General features: G+C 36.3%; 1 protein-coding gene and 1 long non-coding RNA gene across 5 annotated transcripts in view; one reads left to right on the top strand and one right to left on the bottom strand.

The window, feature by feature from the left end:
- The window catches only part of LOC134199508 (uncharacterized), a 61,479-nt gene that overhangs the window by 27,809 nt on the left and 16,130 nt on the right, over positions 1 to 17,540 (top strand). The window contains exon 3 of one of the 3 annotated variants that reach the window (XR_009974021.1): positions 3,303 to 4,703. The exons of 1 other annotated variant lie outside the window; for it this stretch is intronic. This is a non-coding gene — a long non-coding RNA (uncharacterized LOC134199508). Of the gene's footprint in view, positions 1 to 3,302; positions 4,704 to 17,540 lie in introns of those variants that run through there. One more of the 3 variants, XR_009974020.1, reaches the window with a different exon arrangement.
- The window catches only part of LOC105842530 (inositol-trisphosphate 3-kinase homolog), a 98,486-nt gene that overhangs the window by 70,749 nt on the left and 10,197 nt on the right, over positions 1 to 17,540 (bottom strand). The gene's annotated exons all lie outside the window — the stretch shown is intronic.

Here is a 17,540-nt window from a genome sequence, read left to right as displayed (position 1 = left end):
TGCAGGGTCGAGATAATTAGAATCACGTCCAGATAAACAACTCCCTTACCCTTCATACTGAATAACAAGCAAGTCATATTGATCCGTGGTAATATGTAGGTACGAATCGTTTTTTTTTTTTTTATATTTTGATATCCTGTATTCTGAAAAAGTATGAATATTTCTGTTTAAGAATGAAAGTTTCCATTTTGTTCTTAAATTTGGAAACCACCAAAAGTTATTACCATCGTGTTTCTACTAATATATCTTTTTAGTATTGTCGAAGTTTTCTCAAACATTGTCTAGCTTTACATTAAAACCACAGCAAGTCTTTCCAAATTTAATGATTTCTAAACATTTTCTTGTAAAAAAAACCCTGAAACTACGTCAACGTATGTATATATATTAGAAAATTACACAAAGGCTACTGAATATTTCTAAAATGGAAATTCCAATACGCACATTAACTGATGCGTAACGTCAGCAAGAATATTTTTACATTCGTCCATTGATAATTAGCACATTTGAAACATGGCTGTTTTAAAGTAATCAGAAATACCGATTGCTTGGTCAAAGGTTGCTTCTAAAAATACCGCTATACTTTTGTAAGGCGAATTGTACATGCAATTCTAAGTCTCGCCTATTTCTGTCGTATTTTAGGAAAGAAAACAGACTAAATAAATAATTATTTAAAGTATAGATTTTTTGTGTTATATCGTTTCCTCGAATAAACATTATGGGTATATAACCCATAAGATTTAATTTGGGGCTGCGATGTCTCTTTGTTTTATTTTTACGTAAATTAGTTATTATAGAAAATTTGATGCCTTCTAGCATTACGATAATTGAGATACACACACACACACATTCCATGAATATAACAAAAGGACAATAAACATAAAGACACAGCTGAAAACTTAATATCATTTTAGTTTTGGATGCTGCAAGAGGGAATGTTGATTTCGATTTCATTCAACCCGAAATACAGTTGTCGTTTTCCCTTCTTCTGAAACTTTATTCTGTTTTAAACCAATCTTCAATTGGCTTCTCTCACTTAACCTGCAGAAATAGTTTATAGTCAATATTTTCAATGGTATGGTGGCAAAAAACATTTTCAAACGACTGATACCAGTAAACGTGGAAACGAGGAAATGTGGAAGTTTGGAAGAGGTAGACCTAAGAAGAAATGGATGGCTTGCGTGAAAGACGATATGTGTAAGAGGGGAGTGAGCGAAGAAGTGGTATATGATAGAGGAGTATGGAAGGAGAAAACATGTTGCGCCGACCCAAGGTTACTTGGAGAAGGACAGGAGAATGATGGATGATCCAGGAAATTTTCTTTTATTTTATACCAAAATTAAAATACGTATTTTTTTTTCCAAAAGCTATAATTCAGTTTGACATATTCCCCAGTGTGCCCTAAATGGCGCTAAACTAAGTACTTTGTGTCCTTTTTTTTTTCTTCTAAATACGGTATCACATCATTGTGTTCACAAACTATTTCCAAGACTTAGGGGACAATACCATATCAGCACAAGAGGCACGACCGTCGTGTCTATTCCTGATACAATTCCTGCATTCCGGTTCGACGGATAGGCTGGACAACTCATAGCAGTCTATTGTGATATCTGCAATCGATTAACCATTGAACTCCCCTGCCCTTTAATTCTAACCAAAAAAAGCTAAGCAAAAACACAAATGATGTCAAATCTGAACTCGTATTGATAAAATAAGTCGCAGTTACGTCCCTAAGTGACGTCGGCTATCAGACGTAGAAAAATAGATTTGTTATGCATACACTATTGACAATATCCTGCCATTTAGACGACACTGAAACTGCATAATGGATTTTAAAGCTGTTGTTTTATTTTCGATATTATTTAGGAAAGGTGAGGACGAGCAATGCTAGAGGATGAAACAGAATATGAGGGTATGGAAGGACCAGCCTCTTCGAGGTCTGCTACTAATTTTCTATCATATTATATATATTTTATAGTACATACCCTTTTTTATTGCTAAGATGTGTGCACGAGGTCACGGCCTACCTGGTGTCAACTATTCACAGGAGCCCATACATATTATTAACAACGTAAATAACCCTTTTCACTTTGAGGCATCAGTTTTAAGTCTCAGTTTTTCAGTGCAACGGCTGTCCCGCCCTTCAAACCGAAACGCATTACTGCTTAACGACAGAATTAAGCTTTAAGAAAAAGCATAGATGGATGAGCGACCTCACAGCCCACCTAATGTTAAGTGGTTACCGGAGCCCACTTCGATAAAGCGGCACGACACGAGAACCCTCTCATCGTGGCCGCCGGTAACTACATTCCCGATCCTGCGGACAGAATGGAAAGCAGTCGACGTCGCCCAAAATACGTCATTTCGGATCCTCCCGATCCATCCCGATCGCTTGCGACGAAGGGCTCGACGAGTAAATTAACCCACACAGCCCACTGAGTCTCTCGCCAGATCTTCTTAGTGGGTCGCGTTTCCGATCCGGTGGTAGATTCTGCGAAACACGGCTCTTGCTAGGGTTCGTGTTAGCAACGTCGTCAGGTTTGAGCCCCGTGAGCTCACCATCTAGTTAAGGTTACGCTCAAATAGCCTCTCAAGGCTATCAGCTTATTTAACGCATTACTGCTTCGCGACATTACGACATTAGGAAAGGCACGTTGAGAATTGTTTGTATGGCGGGATGTGAGGACGGCCTATATCCGCTGCGAAGCAATCTAAAGGGCGCATCAGCTGTTTTATCAATGCAACTGAAACTTTAACCTGATCCTGGTGTAAAATTTGACGGATAAATTCACTTAATGAAAACGATGGTCTCCGGTCAACCAGTAAAAACCAAAAGCCTTTGAAGCTACGAACTTTTCTATTATACCTACTTGTTTTTTTAAATTAAATAATATTAGTTGTGTCCTCAGCTACGTCTCTATTATAGTTTTACTCCTTCGGTCTATTACTTTTCGTTAATAAAATCTGGAAAATTCTATCACACATTAACAGTGTATAATTATTTATCTGTTGCGCAAGGCGACCAGTCTTTGTCTAGTAATAATGAAATTAAATACTTTAAATGTTTTTCCTGACAAAAATCGTTAGCAACCAATGTTAAGACTTACGTATTTGTAGAAATAACTAGAACAATGGTCAAATAAAATTACATTTATTTGTGTGCGATTTCATATTAAAATCATGAATACTTTATACACTTGAACATAGATGGAATAGAACAATGAAGGTTAACATTTCAATGAACATATTTCCAACATTTTTCCTTAATTCCTATTTTCCTTGTAATTTGTTTATTCTCATTTTAGGGATTGAATGTCAAGTTCGTCGAGAGTTTGGGATTTACTGAGGTCAACGATGCATCACCTGAATAATACATGGGCAACAGTGCGTTTACCCGGGACGTCTGCTTCTGTAACGTACGTCGTACGGGAGCATTGTCTTTTGCCCTCTTCTTAGGAACACCGACCGAACTATATGAAATAAACATGCTCCTCGTAATGTTATTCTCATAACGACTGAATATCATATACCTCTGAACACCCTAAAATTTATTCTTATCATAATTATTAATCAAACATCGAGTGCTCTCTACACATTATTATTTAGTTAATTACTTTCATAATGTTAGAGTGTGTGTGTGTGTGTGTGATTTAGTGACAAAACCTTCACTTAGCTCCCATAGATACAATCAACTGAATTGCTCGCCGGATCGTCTTAATAAGTCGCGATTCCGATCCAACGGTAGATTCTGCGAAGCACTGCACTTGCTAAGGGCAGTCCTAGCACATTCTCTCAGGTTGAGCCGCGTGAGCTCACCTACCAGTCACAGCAGTTGAAATAGCCCCTTTGACTACCAACGAATGTATAGGGAAAAAATTACATCACCAGCTAGCATAATGTTAAAGCTATGATGTCTTAGTAATGTATACATACACACATACATACAGTGTGTTTTTATAATGTTCATAATTCACACGCAACCCATGAGGAAAATGTTTGAAAAATGTATAGTGGATAAATAGCAATTAATAATCAATTAAAGCTTGATCAGGTCTTCTGTTCTTAATGGATTGACACAGTTGAGTTTTGTCACGTACGCTGCTGGCAAATTAACTATCGAAATTAACGCTATCACCCCTTAATGAGAGTATCAATAATAAAAATCACACTGGCCTTAATGCCATTCAGCAATAAATTAAAAACTTATAGCCGCAAACAAATTGATGCCATTAAAGTCATTATGTTTTGACGCGTTTCAGAAACTGACAATTTCATACTAAATGTAACAAATTAATAAAATCGGTAGTAATTACTAACTTTGATTATTAAAACAAACGAAAAACTTAAGAAGGCAAGCATGTGAGGTCTTTTTGACATAATAATTTAAAATTAACATCAAAAGCCATTGAAACGGGTTAATATGGAAAACTTCGAATAAAATTGATGCTGTTGTTTTGTTGCATAAACACTTCAGTGATTAAGGTAGGGCACGTGCCACGCAGCTGCCTGCGCAGGTTGTACTCGAAGCCTACGTGACTTCAGACAGGGCTCGACGGCTACCTACTCAGCCCTAATTGATTGATATTTGAAAATCGTTTTGATGACCGAATTCTCAACTACTTATGATAAAGCGTAGATATGTGTTTCATAATTAGTTCGAAATTTTATTTGTTAATAGCAATTAAATAAACACAGTTGGTATTACAGAAGAGTTTTTTCACTGGTAATTTATGTAAGAACGCGCCATTTGAACCTCATTGACTTCAATTCGATTATTATTTCTTCTGAGGCACTCTTCTTCTTCCTTTCTTATCGGTTAGATATTTTCACTATTATGCAGGTAGAAAAGACAAAAAGGTAGAAAGAACTTCATTCCACAATCACTTTGAGGACCAAAGGAATCCACGAACCGTGCTACGCAAAAATTTGGGATCTACGTAGTAGACACTTGGGGTCAAACTAAAATTATATTTCATGTTTTTAAAATTGAATTAGTAAGAAAATAATTTTCATCATTGCATTCGTGTAATGTTTTTTTAAATTATAATTTTCATCTTTTAATTCACAATTTTAAGTATGGAAGCCACTGTTTATAGAAATGATTTTTCATTACGCGCGATAAAATTCTGTAAAGACAAACTAAGATTAAGTTTCTTTAATAATTGCATTCTGACTAGCAAGAACGCGCTGATTATTATTGAAGCATTATATTAAAGCATTATACATTATGTCGCTTAAACGAAAAACAATAACTTTATTTTCCAGTCATTTCCTTTATGTGTCGAACTTTTCCATTGACTTGCTGTTTATACTCGTAATACTGACAAATTAACCATCGCGTTTATTTTGTTTGAAAGCAATGACACTGCATTTTCAATTAGGTCTATGCTCGTGTCACTACCCTCGATCAAACACAAGGGATAAAGGTAAGAATCTCATATTTGTCAATTCTTTGAAATCGAAAACATAATTTGAATTTTTCGTAAATTTTCATAGCGTTCCTTTGTTCTGCGATGTTAAAATATGACCGATCGGGCCTCGCGGTAATAATGTTCTGCTTTGTTTTGGATATCATTGAATAAAAATTAACTGACGTCAAAGAAGCTAATTAAAGGCCTTCGATAAATAAATAAATTATCGAAAATGTACATATTTTAACTATTGAAATACGAATTTTAAAATTACGTGAATTACGAAAAAATATCAAATTATAAATAAGCACTTAGAGTTTCTTAGATCAGGTCTCAAGATGGTCATTCACGTTCTGGTGCCTATGAGCTCCAGTAGCCACTATAAGCAGTCAGGCCGTCAGCTCATTCACCCGTCTAGGCAATAATAAAAAAGATAAGCTATTTCCATTCCATTCCATTCTGTAATATATATATTGAACGATTTCCTGAAAGTTAAATAGAGCGTAAAATTATAGCAAGTTCAGACTGCCGATGCGAAACGAGCGCATCAGTCATGGCTCGTAAAACTAATCTTTGATGTTTATTTCCTCGCCAGAGTTAAATATCCGGAAATTGAATGTATCGAAATAAACGATTTGTGGATGCGATCGTGCGTCGTTCGCTAAAATGCGTTGAAACATTCTACAGTTAGATCCGTGGTTAGCAGACATATGCAGCAGACAAATTAATTATATTTTCTTGAAGTCTTTTAAATGATAAAATACAACTTTGCCGATGTTCCGTATATTTCATCAGTTTAATTTATGCTTTACTGTATCCCTGGCCCGTTCGAGACGTCATAAATTTATTTCAAACTCGAAGTGATTTACAACGTATGTCCCAAAATCTTAGTTACATATTGCTAATGTTAGATAACATAAATTTATTGATCGATGAATATTATAATTTGAATAAAAAGTTGAAGTATTTCGACATTTGAACTTTGATAGTTTAGTTTATAATCGTTGCATAACAGTAGATAACTGAAGCGAACTGAATTGTATGTAAAATATTTAAATCTATGGATTTGCCGGCCAAATCGTTTCTACATCGGCCATCACGATTGGCGGCGGCCCCAGTGCCACTGGTGTTCCGGGATACCTTTTTTTCTTTCTTTTTCCTACCAATGACCTACCTATAAATACCTATAGTCTGGAGAGGTTATTTCAGGTTTAGCTTAGCGTGTAGCTGAGCACTCGGGGCTCAAACCGGAAGTGTTGCTAACACTGGCCCTAGAAAAGTGGTACTTCGCAGAATGTACCACCGGATTGGAAACTCAACCCACTGAGAAGATCCGGCGAGAAACTCAGTGGGCTGTGTCTATGGGTTAATTTACTCATCGAGCCCTTCGTCGCAAGCGACGGGTTCGGCGAGGACGAGAACCGGTGCTTGAGGTATCTAAAACCACCGGTAATGGATCGGGAGGATCCGTAATGACGTGTTTAGCGCGACGTCGTCCATTCAGTCCACAGGATCGGGTATGCCGGAATACCACCAACCGGTCGCTCTTTTATTTCAATTTACGCACCGCACCATGCATTCCTGGCCTATACGGCATATATGGCTGGCCATATATCTAACTGACGATCACTGGAGCAGACGGAGACCGCGCAACGGAAGATGTAACGTGAGACGCACCCTGGCTAGGTGGTGCGATGACCTCCGAACGGTGGTCGGCAAGAAGTGGATGAGGAGAGCCGTAGACCGGGCTCAGTGGTGTGGATTGGGAGAGGCCTATGTCTAGCAGTGGACCACTGTGGGCTGTTGATGATGTTGATGATGACCACGCATTCTACGCTCTCATAGTCGTTGGTCGCCCTGAACCGGGTCACCGTAGGAGGTTGCCTCCGTTCACAGAGGAGCTGGGCGTAAACCCTCTTACAATCTGACGACGGCGATCGGTGCATAGAGAATAGTACATTGCCTTCCCACTCATAAAAAAAACAATTTAGCTGTTTTTTTATTTTTAAATAAACTACTACTAATTGAATAACAACTTTCTGATGAACTCATCTTTGTTTAATACTTCACTATTAAATTTTATTGCCTTTTGTTTATTTCACTTTTACACTAAACACAATATTGCAAATTACCCGAGCACAACAATAGCGGAGAATTTTAGGTGCGTGAGAGCACACGTAGACACTAACGCGCATGCGCACTTGTACCCAGGGAGAAAAAGTTACACTTTCTTCCCTGTACAGCGGGACGAAAACCGAACTTTCGGCGTCGGTAGGAGAGAATAAAGAACTATGCCTCTCTCGTGTTCCCCCGTTCGAAGTGTCGACATGTAGAAGTGAAACATCGTCTTTCTGGATGCGCAATTACGGTACATCTTAGCCACAAGTCTGCTTGATTTGAGCGACGAAGACACTACACTGCTTCTACCATGCCATGGGTATGCTCCAAAGAGTTCTGGTTTATTACCTTATGGTGCGACTTTATAGTCGGATCATTCAAGTTGATCTACTCTAGATATATAAAAAACAATGTAGAGTTTACGATACCTAATTTATAAAAAAAATCGACTATACCTTCAATTCTGTTTCACTAGCAAGTAAAGTTCCACAAAAAAAAACTAAATTCAATATAACAAACGTAAGAATACACGAACATTTTTTTCTCCAAACTGTGTAAGAACAGTTTTTGTGATCTGAGGTCATTGTACACAAAATTAGATTATAACACTTTAATAAATGCTGGCCACCTTTTTTGTCACTTCAAGGTCCACAGCAAACGTACTATAACGTATAAAACTATTCACCCTGTGATCTATGGTTTTAATATTTATTTACTACAGGTATTTTGTTTCAATTTTTTTGGTGATAGATTTATATGTATTATGTACATGAGTTAAGTATAAAAATAGTAGTGAAATAAAACGACCACGTATAAGAACAAAGCAAAATCAAACACACTGTTATTGTATTTATTACCTATAAACCAGTGATTCTCGACCTTTTTTTGTTGCGGCACATATTTAACGATTTCAAAATTTGGCGGCACACAAAAAAAAAGATAAAAATTATTTACTTACTACAACATACTGCATAAATAGTTTATCAAAAAATTTTAATATACGAAATAAACTAAAATATACTTTTTTTTTTTTTGTGGATTTAAATATATTTTCATGTTTAAAATATTTTTCTTTCAAAATGATATAACTTAATAATATTAACATTATTATATATTCGCAAAATTTGGCGGCACACTTTTGAAATTTGGCGGCACACAAAAGTGCCGCGGAACAGTGGTTGAGAATCACTGCTATAAACAATTAATGGTAAATGTTATATCATAATGAAACAACACTGTGCCACCCATAAATATTTTTTTCAGCGACTGCTCGGAAGAGATTTCTTTTAGAAATAAGGACAACATTAAAAAAAAACAGCCCTCTGATTTTTTATTGTTGGCTCTTGTTGGGTGGTATTATATTTTGAAAATCTATTTATAACTTAACATAACATTACATGACATCGGTACACGGAACATTATTTATGGCTTTATATTTGTTTCAGTTCAAAATGTGCAACAAATTATAAGTTACCATAGTGAATACTGCCTCATAAAAAAATTAAATACATTTCAAGTCAGAGTTGATGTTTTCATTAAAAAAAATTTATTGCGTAGATGGATGGACGAGCTCACAGCCCACGAAAATGCCGCCACCTACCTTGAGATATGAGTCTTAGTATAGTTACAACGGCTGCCCCGCCCATCAAACCGAAACGCATTACTGCTTCACGGCAGAAATAGGTAGAGTGGCGGTACCTACCCGTGCGGACTCACACGAAGTCCTACCACCAGTAATTACGCAAACTATAATTTTGCTGGTTTGATTTTATTACACGATGTTATTCCTTCACCGTGGAAGTCAATCGTGAACATTTGTTAAGTACATCTCTCATTAGAAAAAAATATGTTCAGTTTTCGGGATCTAGGTGCGCTTTGCCTTATGTGTTATCGGTACAAATGATACATGACTTGGCTTTTTTTATTGTGTCAAAGCCATACAACACAACAACATACCTCCAGTTCACGTTCGTATTTGTATATGAAAGCGCCTTACATTTTCTGCCTCAATTGAGATTATCATTGCTATTATAACAGTGCAGGCAATTTCGATAAGACAACAAAGGAACAGCTTGCTGGTTTAATGAACATGAAAGTTTAATGACCATATCTAGTTGTTAGAAATAAATGAAATAATTAAATTAAATTTAGTGTTATGCTATGTGCCCTTTCGTGTTGGTCTTACAACCCATTTTTTTCCGCAAAGAAATGATGCGCTACGTCTCAAAAGTTAGCGTGCGTTTTCATTATTAGATACGATACAAAATAAACTTTGATGTCAATGCCGACTTGATACACACTTTATGTATGCTCTAGTAAAATAATAACAATTTTTTTTCCTCATTTTTTATATATTTCACTACTAGTTCTTATAACTTAGGACGTGAAGGTAGCAAGTTAAAATTTGTTGATTATTATTCGTTACTTTTACTTACTTAAAAAAAATAACGGTGCAGCAAGACGAATGTTCACGTAATAACTAATTAAATATAATATTCAATTAGTTATTTTGTTTCATGTATGTATAACAATGTATTTATGTAATATAGTTTTACGTTATTATTATCGAAAGTATGATGTAATACAGCAGTGCGACGTATAAAATAATAAATAATGATGTGTTTTAAACAAAGGGCATCAGTGTCTTGCATGCATGTTGGCTCATCCTTAATATTCAGATAATGTCTCGAAGGTATTTTAGGCGATGAGTGCCTTTGAGTGTATTTTTAAACTACTAAACAAATTATGATATAAATTAAAATAAAACTCGGACAGGCACGCACTTGTGACTGAAGAGGTAAAAATATAATATTTTAAATACGTCATTAATATTTTCATACAGTTGATCACGACGAGCTCTTTTAATATTTATAAAAATACTAGCATTTGCCCGCGACTTCGTCCGCGTGGAATAGTTACTTTGGCATAACGCTAAATTTTACCCGCGACTTCATTTACAGTACTCAGGATTGAAAATTCATTACTGAACCGGTTGATGGCGTTGAAGAAGCTAGATTTTGAGATTTTTTGACAAACAATTTTTTAATTTTTCGTAAAAAATATTTTTTTTTTATTAATAAAAAGTATCCTATGCTACTTCTAATACCTCCAAGAATATGTGTACCAAGTTTCATGATGATCGGTTGAGTAGTTTTCGTGTGAAAGCGTAACAAACAAACTTACATTCACATTTATTTCTAAAGCGTAATACGCCTTTTGTATAATCGTATCAAGCAACTATGCCGATGATCCAATACTGCATGCCAGAATCGATTTATTTTTTTATGCATCGACCTCGTTTCCATGAACTCTTTTTTTCTCCTGTACCTGATATAGCCTTGAGAGGCTCTCAAGGCTATATCAGTATTACCCTGGCGTGTATGTGAGCTCTCGGGGCACAAACCGGAGGTGTTGCTAACACTGGCCCTAGCAAGAGCCGTCCTTCGCAGAATCTACCACAGGATCGGAAACGCGACCCACTGAGAAGATCCCACGAGAAACTCAGTGGGCTGTGCCTATAGGTTAATTTAATAACGGTGACCAGTGCTTGAGGTACCTAAAAGTACCGTTAATGGATCGGGAGGATCCGTAATGACGTGCTTAGGACGACGTCAACTGTTTACCATTCGGTCCACAGGACCGGGTATGTAGCATGAACTCATTCCGAGATGAAGGAACATAATAACATCGTGTAATAAAAAATCCACTCCGCAAATTTTGCTTTGCGCAACTATTGATTTTAATCTCCTGCTTCTCTGTTAGGCCAATGGGCTTCGTTAACGACTTAAGACGAATGGATCCAGTCGGGGTGTTCATAGACAGAAACAAAATAAAAACTTAGAACTGCGTTTGACACAGACGGCTTCAGTGGTAATAACCTCCACGTATATTAAGTAGTCAAAGAGTCTTTTCAACAAATGAGTGTATTTTTTATTGCGCGTTAGTCATTACTAAGCGCAAACAGTTGTCGCTTAAAAATAAAACTTATGTAACTTATCAACAGTGTCATGTCAAATCTCATTTAATATAAAATTATTGGCTTATCACACGACGGCAATCACTCTGCGAATTCAATAGGTGTGTTTATTTGGATTGGGTAATCTTACCCACAGTCTTTGTTTCTTTAACTCGAGTAAACTACCTAAGGGTGGGCCAAAACACTCAGTAAAAAAATAAAAAATTAACGCGAAGTTCGCACACAAAATTTATTCCGAATACATATTAAGACTTTTATCGCATCTTAAATTACCACTTTCCGTCGTTCATACAAGACACATGCAAAGTAACTACTTCGCATATGTATAATAGTGGCCTACTTTATGAGGTAAAACAGTAATATTATGGAATAGAACACAAAATCACGGAGCACGGTCTAGGGATGGTACTCATAACGAAACTATATATTGCAGACTAGTAAAAACGCATTATAAATAATCGACCGAACTTTCGTGCCCCCAAATACGACCATTACAAAACCATGCATAGACAAATTCCAAAGAACTTGGACTGTTTCAGAATACACACTGACTACAAACCTGTTTGTAGGTATCACAGCGGTCGTGCAATGTGGTCACGTGATTCCATTGACGTCAATACTGACCTCTGCCAACGCCGGCATCGGCTGCCTCTTGCCCGCTTATCTGACTCGAACCAACCAACGCGGCAACGTTCACAATTACACATACGACGCGGCGCGTGTTGAATGCCTTCATTCAGAACGATTAATAACTTAAGCACATTAGTAATGAAAAACAGTTTAAAAATAGTTTTTTTTTTGTATTTAAACCTAAAATAAGAATGTCCTTGCTTGCTATAAAGGAGCGAATACTTTTTGTTTGTCGCAAATTTAATGTGAATAGGCTGATTAGACAAATTATGAAATACAGCAAATTATCTCATCAATAGCCACGACGTTTTTACGGTACCTACAACAACTACGGTATTTACAACATGCTTTTACATAATATAGAACATGCTATTATTTCAAGTACGAAAATTCAATACTTTTGCAGAACAAGTACACAACACTTCCTTGGGATTATCAAAAATGATTTATAAGTTATCGTCAACATATGCCAATTAAAAAAATTCGCAAGTCATAGACAAAATTAAAACTCCTTTAATGGCTCAACCTGACAATTGTTTACATGAGCCTAACGCGAGATTAAAGTTTAAAAGTAGTTTTAGTAAATTGTTAACATGACGTGTTCCTGTGATTTCTTATTAACTACAATAGGAAAGGGCCAAAAAGCTACTTGCACCGCAGCATCGTCTATCTCGAAACATGATACCCACAAGTTCTATTAAGATTTGAATACTTCACAAATTCATTATAACGTTTCCTCTCAGTGTTACCACAACGCTATGTAATGTCCTTTTTCATAAAGAGGTCTGAATTACGCCTGAGCAGTAGATAACGTCTTGACTGTGCTCTCATTCTTGGCTTTACTAATGTCTATGACCGATATTAACCATTTGGGATAAGTTCTTTCGTTGGCTCTTCGACAATATCGAAAAATTTGAGAACGGCAAATTCGAATATAATTTATTGGGACGATTAATCTAGAAAATAATACAAATATTACAAACGGTTCACAATCAAATTTTGAAATCGTCGTGGCCTAAAGGATAAGACGTCCGGTGCATTCGTATCGAGCGATGCACCGGTGTTCGAATCTCGCTGGCGGGTACCAATTTTTCTAATGAAATACGTACTCAACAAATGTTCACGATTGACTTCCACGGTGAAGGAATAACATCGTGCAGTAAAAATCAAACCCGCAAAATTATAATATGCGTAATTACTGGTGGTAGGACCTCTTGTGAGTCCGCACGGGTAGGTACCACCGCCCCGCCTATTTCTGCCGTGAAGCAGTAATGCGTTTCGGTTTGAAGGGTGGGGCAGCCGTTGTGACTATACTGAGACCTTAGAACTATATCTCAAGGTGTGTGGCGCATTTACGTTGTAGATGTCTATGGGCTCCAGTAACCACTTAACACCAGGTGGGCTGTGAGCTCGTCCACACATCTAAGCAATAAAAAAAATTAAAAAAAATCAAGTCACGTTAAATTGTACGTTAAATTGTAACTAGAGTAGAAATATTTCGGTCCGTTTCGTTGACTGCGAGAAGAGAAATAAAATCCTAACAACAATTTCGACACCTTGTTAAATGATAATGAAGAGAATATTTCCAAATTCTAATCGAGGACTTAGAACGATAAACAATCAGAAATATTGTAATTTATTCCCGGGACACGTTTTCTCGGCGAGTGACTTCACTTCAGACCGTATTCACTTTCACAACATGGTAAAAGCCACGTGATCTATCGTAAGGAAAAGGTCGGATGGCAAACAAAAGAATAGGAAAATAAAAGTTAACACTTAAGTTGCGTATTTGCGATGCACCCCGCATTCAATGTTTTGTGTTTCTTTTTTGTTCTACCCACTTATATTGAAAAATGACCAGTATTTTGTTTTATCGCTTCGATGGGTGGATCAGCTCACGGCCCACCTGGAGTTGTTACCGGAGCCCAGACATCTACAATGTAAATGCCACCACCCAATTTGAGACGAGTTCTAAGTCTCCGTTTTTACAGTACAACGGATGCCCCACTCTTCAAACCGAGTTTTACTGATTACTGCTTACGGATTACTGCTTCACGGCAGAAATAGGCAGTGTGGTGGTACCTACCCGTGCGGACTCACAAGACGTTCTACCACCAGTAAAACTTGAAACCTCTTTGTATTAAAATAACTGAACATGTTTTGGAAAAAAAGCCAAATAAAACATTAGGGTGAAACTGCGAGATTTTTTTTATATTTCAGTCTACCGCAACCCACCGCTAAGCTTGTATGTATTATGTTGTATACTTCAAGAAACACATAATTCAAGCCTAATACACTCAGCTCGAAACATTATATATTATTTCAAATCGAAGCCAAGTATAGATTTCAAGTATAGTCAGGAATTAGTTTATTTATAAATCGTAGACATTATTCAAAATATGTCTTTCATTCTATTCGCCGAATTATAGCAGTCTGATATATTTCTTAAGTATTATAATTATACCTAATTTATTTTTTGTTTACAGATCACATTTTTTTTATTCCGCATTCAAAAAAGTGTAATAGAAGCAGTCTTAGTTAATTGTAAAGTTAATGTCGATATTTCTGATCGCACAGTTACAAGTTAATCATTTATCATTTACTATATTTGGGCGAAATATCTTTTAAAGTGAGTCGATATCCCAAAAATTAAAATCGTGACATTTCGTGTTGCCCTTTTTTTCTTCCAACAGACTAAATTTTATATTTCCCCCTTACATAGCATAAACAAGCAAATGAAATTGTATAACAAATGTTGTAGTTTAAAAAACATCACCGCCTGAAATACCAATGCTAACATTCAATGTATGTTTAAACTATAGTGTTTGGTATCTATTTTAATGATTTTTTTAATGATGCAGTAGAATTTGTTTCGTTAAATAATTTATTTTATTTAACACCATTTGGTTATTCGACAGTTTTTAGAGATTTTTCTCGGACACCATTTAAAATAACATACCAATAGCTACATCACAACTGAGACAAAGAAATATACATATATACGTTTGGAAAACATTACCATCAGCCACTGAGTTTCTAGCCGGATCTTCTCAGTGGGTCGCGATTCGGATCCGGTAAGATTTTGCGAAGGACTACACTTGCTACGGCTAGTGTTAGCAAATTCTCTCAGGTTGAGCCTGTGAGCTCACCCATGGAATAGAATTATCTATTCCTATCTAACCCACCCGTCCGGGCGTAGCTGGAATACGAGTAGCCCCTAAGCTACCGGCGTATAGGTAGGGAATAAAAAAAAATCACCATCCTTCAGCAGTCGGGAAAATAAAGGATCGATTTTTGTATTTTTCATTTTATATTTGTCTAAACCTTTCTTTGGTTTTATTTTTGTAACTTATATAATATATAATGTATATCTTAGAACGGCGGAAAAGATGTAGTTTCGTTTCGTAATGAAGAAAAAATAAAATATAGGCGAAGTAGACATAAATCTGTTAGTTTAGTCTCCGTTTTTGTTTATGTGCATGACTTAATTTCTTCTACAACTAAAAAAAAAGTTATGAATCTTACATTATTCAATGTAAGATTTGTTGAGGTTTGGGCGATTTTTACAAAAACAACTAATTAAATTGCAGCTTTCTATGAAAACACGTAATGCCTCGTGTTGTACCACTAAATAACTGTAAAAATTAAATATCCTGTCCTGTCAAACAAGATAGACTCCTACATATATAATATTAAGTAGGGATACTTTCACGTGATAAGTTCAAGGTAATAAATAGAATTTTCCAAAATATTACATAATACAGCATTTAAACTATTATTCGAGAAAGAAAAAGAATTGGTTACATTTACAATATTCAAGTAGGCATCATCATGAATCTTTTATGATACATGAAGGTACTTGTGTGCAACCTGTTCGCTCCAAAAATAGTTAAAGCAACCATCAATGATTTTCTTGAATAGTCATAAAATTGATATTTCGTTTGAAATGAAAAACAATTAATACAAGGATGTATTTTGACGTTTAAAATGAATTTACTTCTAATAATTATCAATAACTTCGAACCTTCTGATATTTTTAATTAATCTATCTATACACCCCTATTTTTTAATTAGTACAAAAAATTTAACTGGGCTCTAAGTATCTTTAACTAATCATATTTGTGTAGTTAAAAAATAAAAAACACTAAGTCTCAAAACTGTCCACAAAAATACGTAATAACTGGTAAATGCTAAATAATTATAAAAAAAAACAATCAATGACCGATAGTAGGTACGTGCGGCGGGGTTTGGGTACCTACGGGGCGCTGCTCCATTGATAAATTCCTGGAAACTCAAGTCGAAGCCCACCAACCACCCCTTGTCCCTCTGCGCCCGCGCCGCGCCCCGACGCAAGAACGACAAAAAACAGTGCTAAATTGTTATCGGAAGTGTGCGCATGCATTTTTTCGTTGCAACAGTTGTTTGTTTAAGTTTTCCCTGACGCGATGGCTTATCAGTTCACATCACGGGAGTATGTAGCTATGCTTCGTGCGTACTTTTTGAGTGGAGAAAACGCGAGTGCAGCTGTACGTATGTACAGGGAAGACACCCGAACGCTCGACAGCCAAATGTGCGAACCGTGGTAAATGCTTACCAGCGTTTACTAGATCACGGTTCATTCCACGCACGGTCACCTACGTACGTCAAGAACGAGGAAGACCGGCGTTGTCACAAAATCTGTACGACGATGTACTAGCGTATTTTGAAGAGGATCCCCGGCGCAGTCCAAATGACGCTGACCGACGATTTAACATCAGCCAGTCCTGTGCCTGGAAGATTATTAATAAGGCTGGATTACATCCATATCACTACAGGAAATCTCAAGAATTAACGCCCATGGACTTCTTTTTGTGGAGTGAAATTAAGAGACGTGTGCACAGAAGCGAGCGAATTAGGCTCGAACGATTAAAACAGCGCATATTGGACGCTATTCACGAAGTGAAAAGACAGAGAAGCGTACTTCTCTCGTTAAAAACAATTTAAATAAACGAGCCTGTCTGTGTATTAACAATAGTGGCGGACATTTCGAAGGACAATTGAAATACTTGTAAGTTTAGTAAATAATACCTATGTAAATAATTATTGTAAATAGCACCTGATTCTAACTTCATAAATATGCCAAAATTTCTCTTTTCTTTTAGTACAGAATACCTTATTTTATTGTAATATTTGTTTATTGTTTTCTAATCACATACGTATTTAATTAATTGTAAAAAGGTAATTTTGCCGGTCCTAAGCCCGGATGAATATGACGGAGAGGTTAGAATTTAGAAAATTAAATAAAGTAGGTAACTGCATCACATGTTCTTTTGTTTCATTTTATTGTCTAAGGCCATCTACGTCACAAGTGCGACAGTACGAATGCGAATGAGTAGGACGGAATACCATCAATGAAGTTCAATGAACTA

This window comes from Bombyx mori, chromosome 10 (genome assembly GCF_030269925.1).
Source record: "Bombyx mori chromosome 10, ASM3026992v2".
Classification (NCBI taxonomy): Eukaryota; Metazoa; Arthropoda; class Insecta; order Lepidoptera; family Bombycidae; genus Bombyx; species Bombyx mori.
The sequence above is the reverse complement of the archived record's forward strand: the minus strand, read 5'-3'. Positions and strand labels throughout refer to the sequence as shown.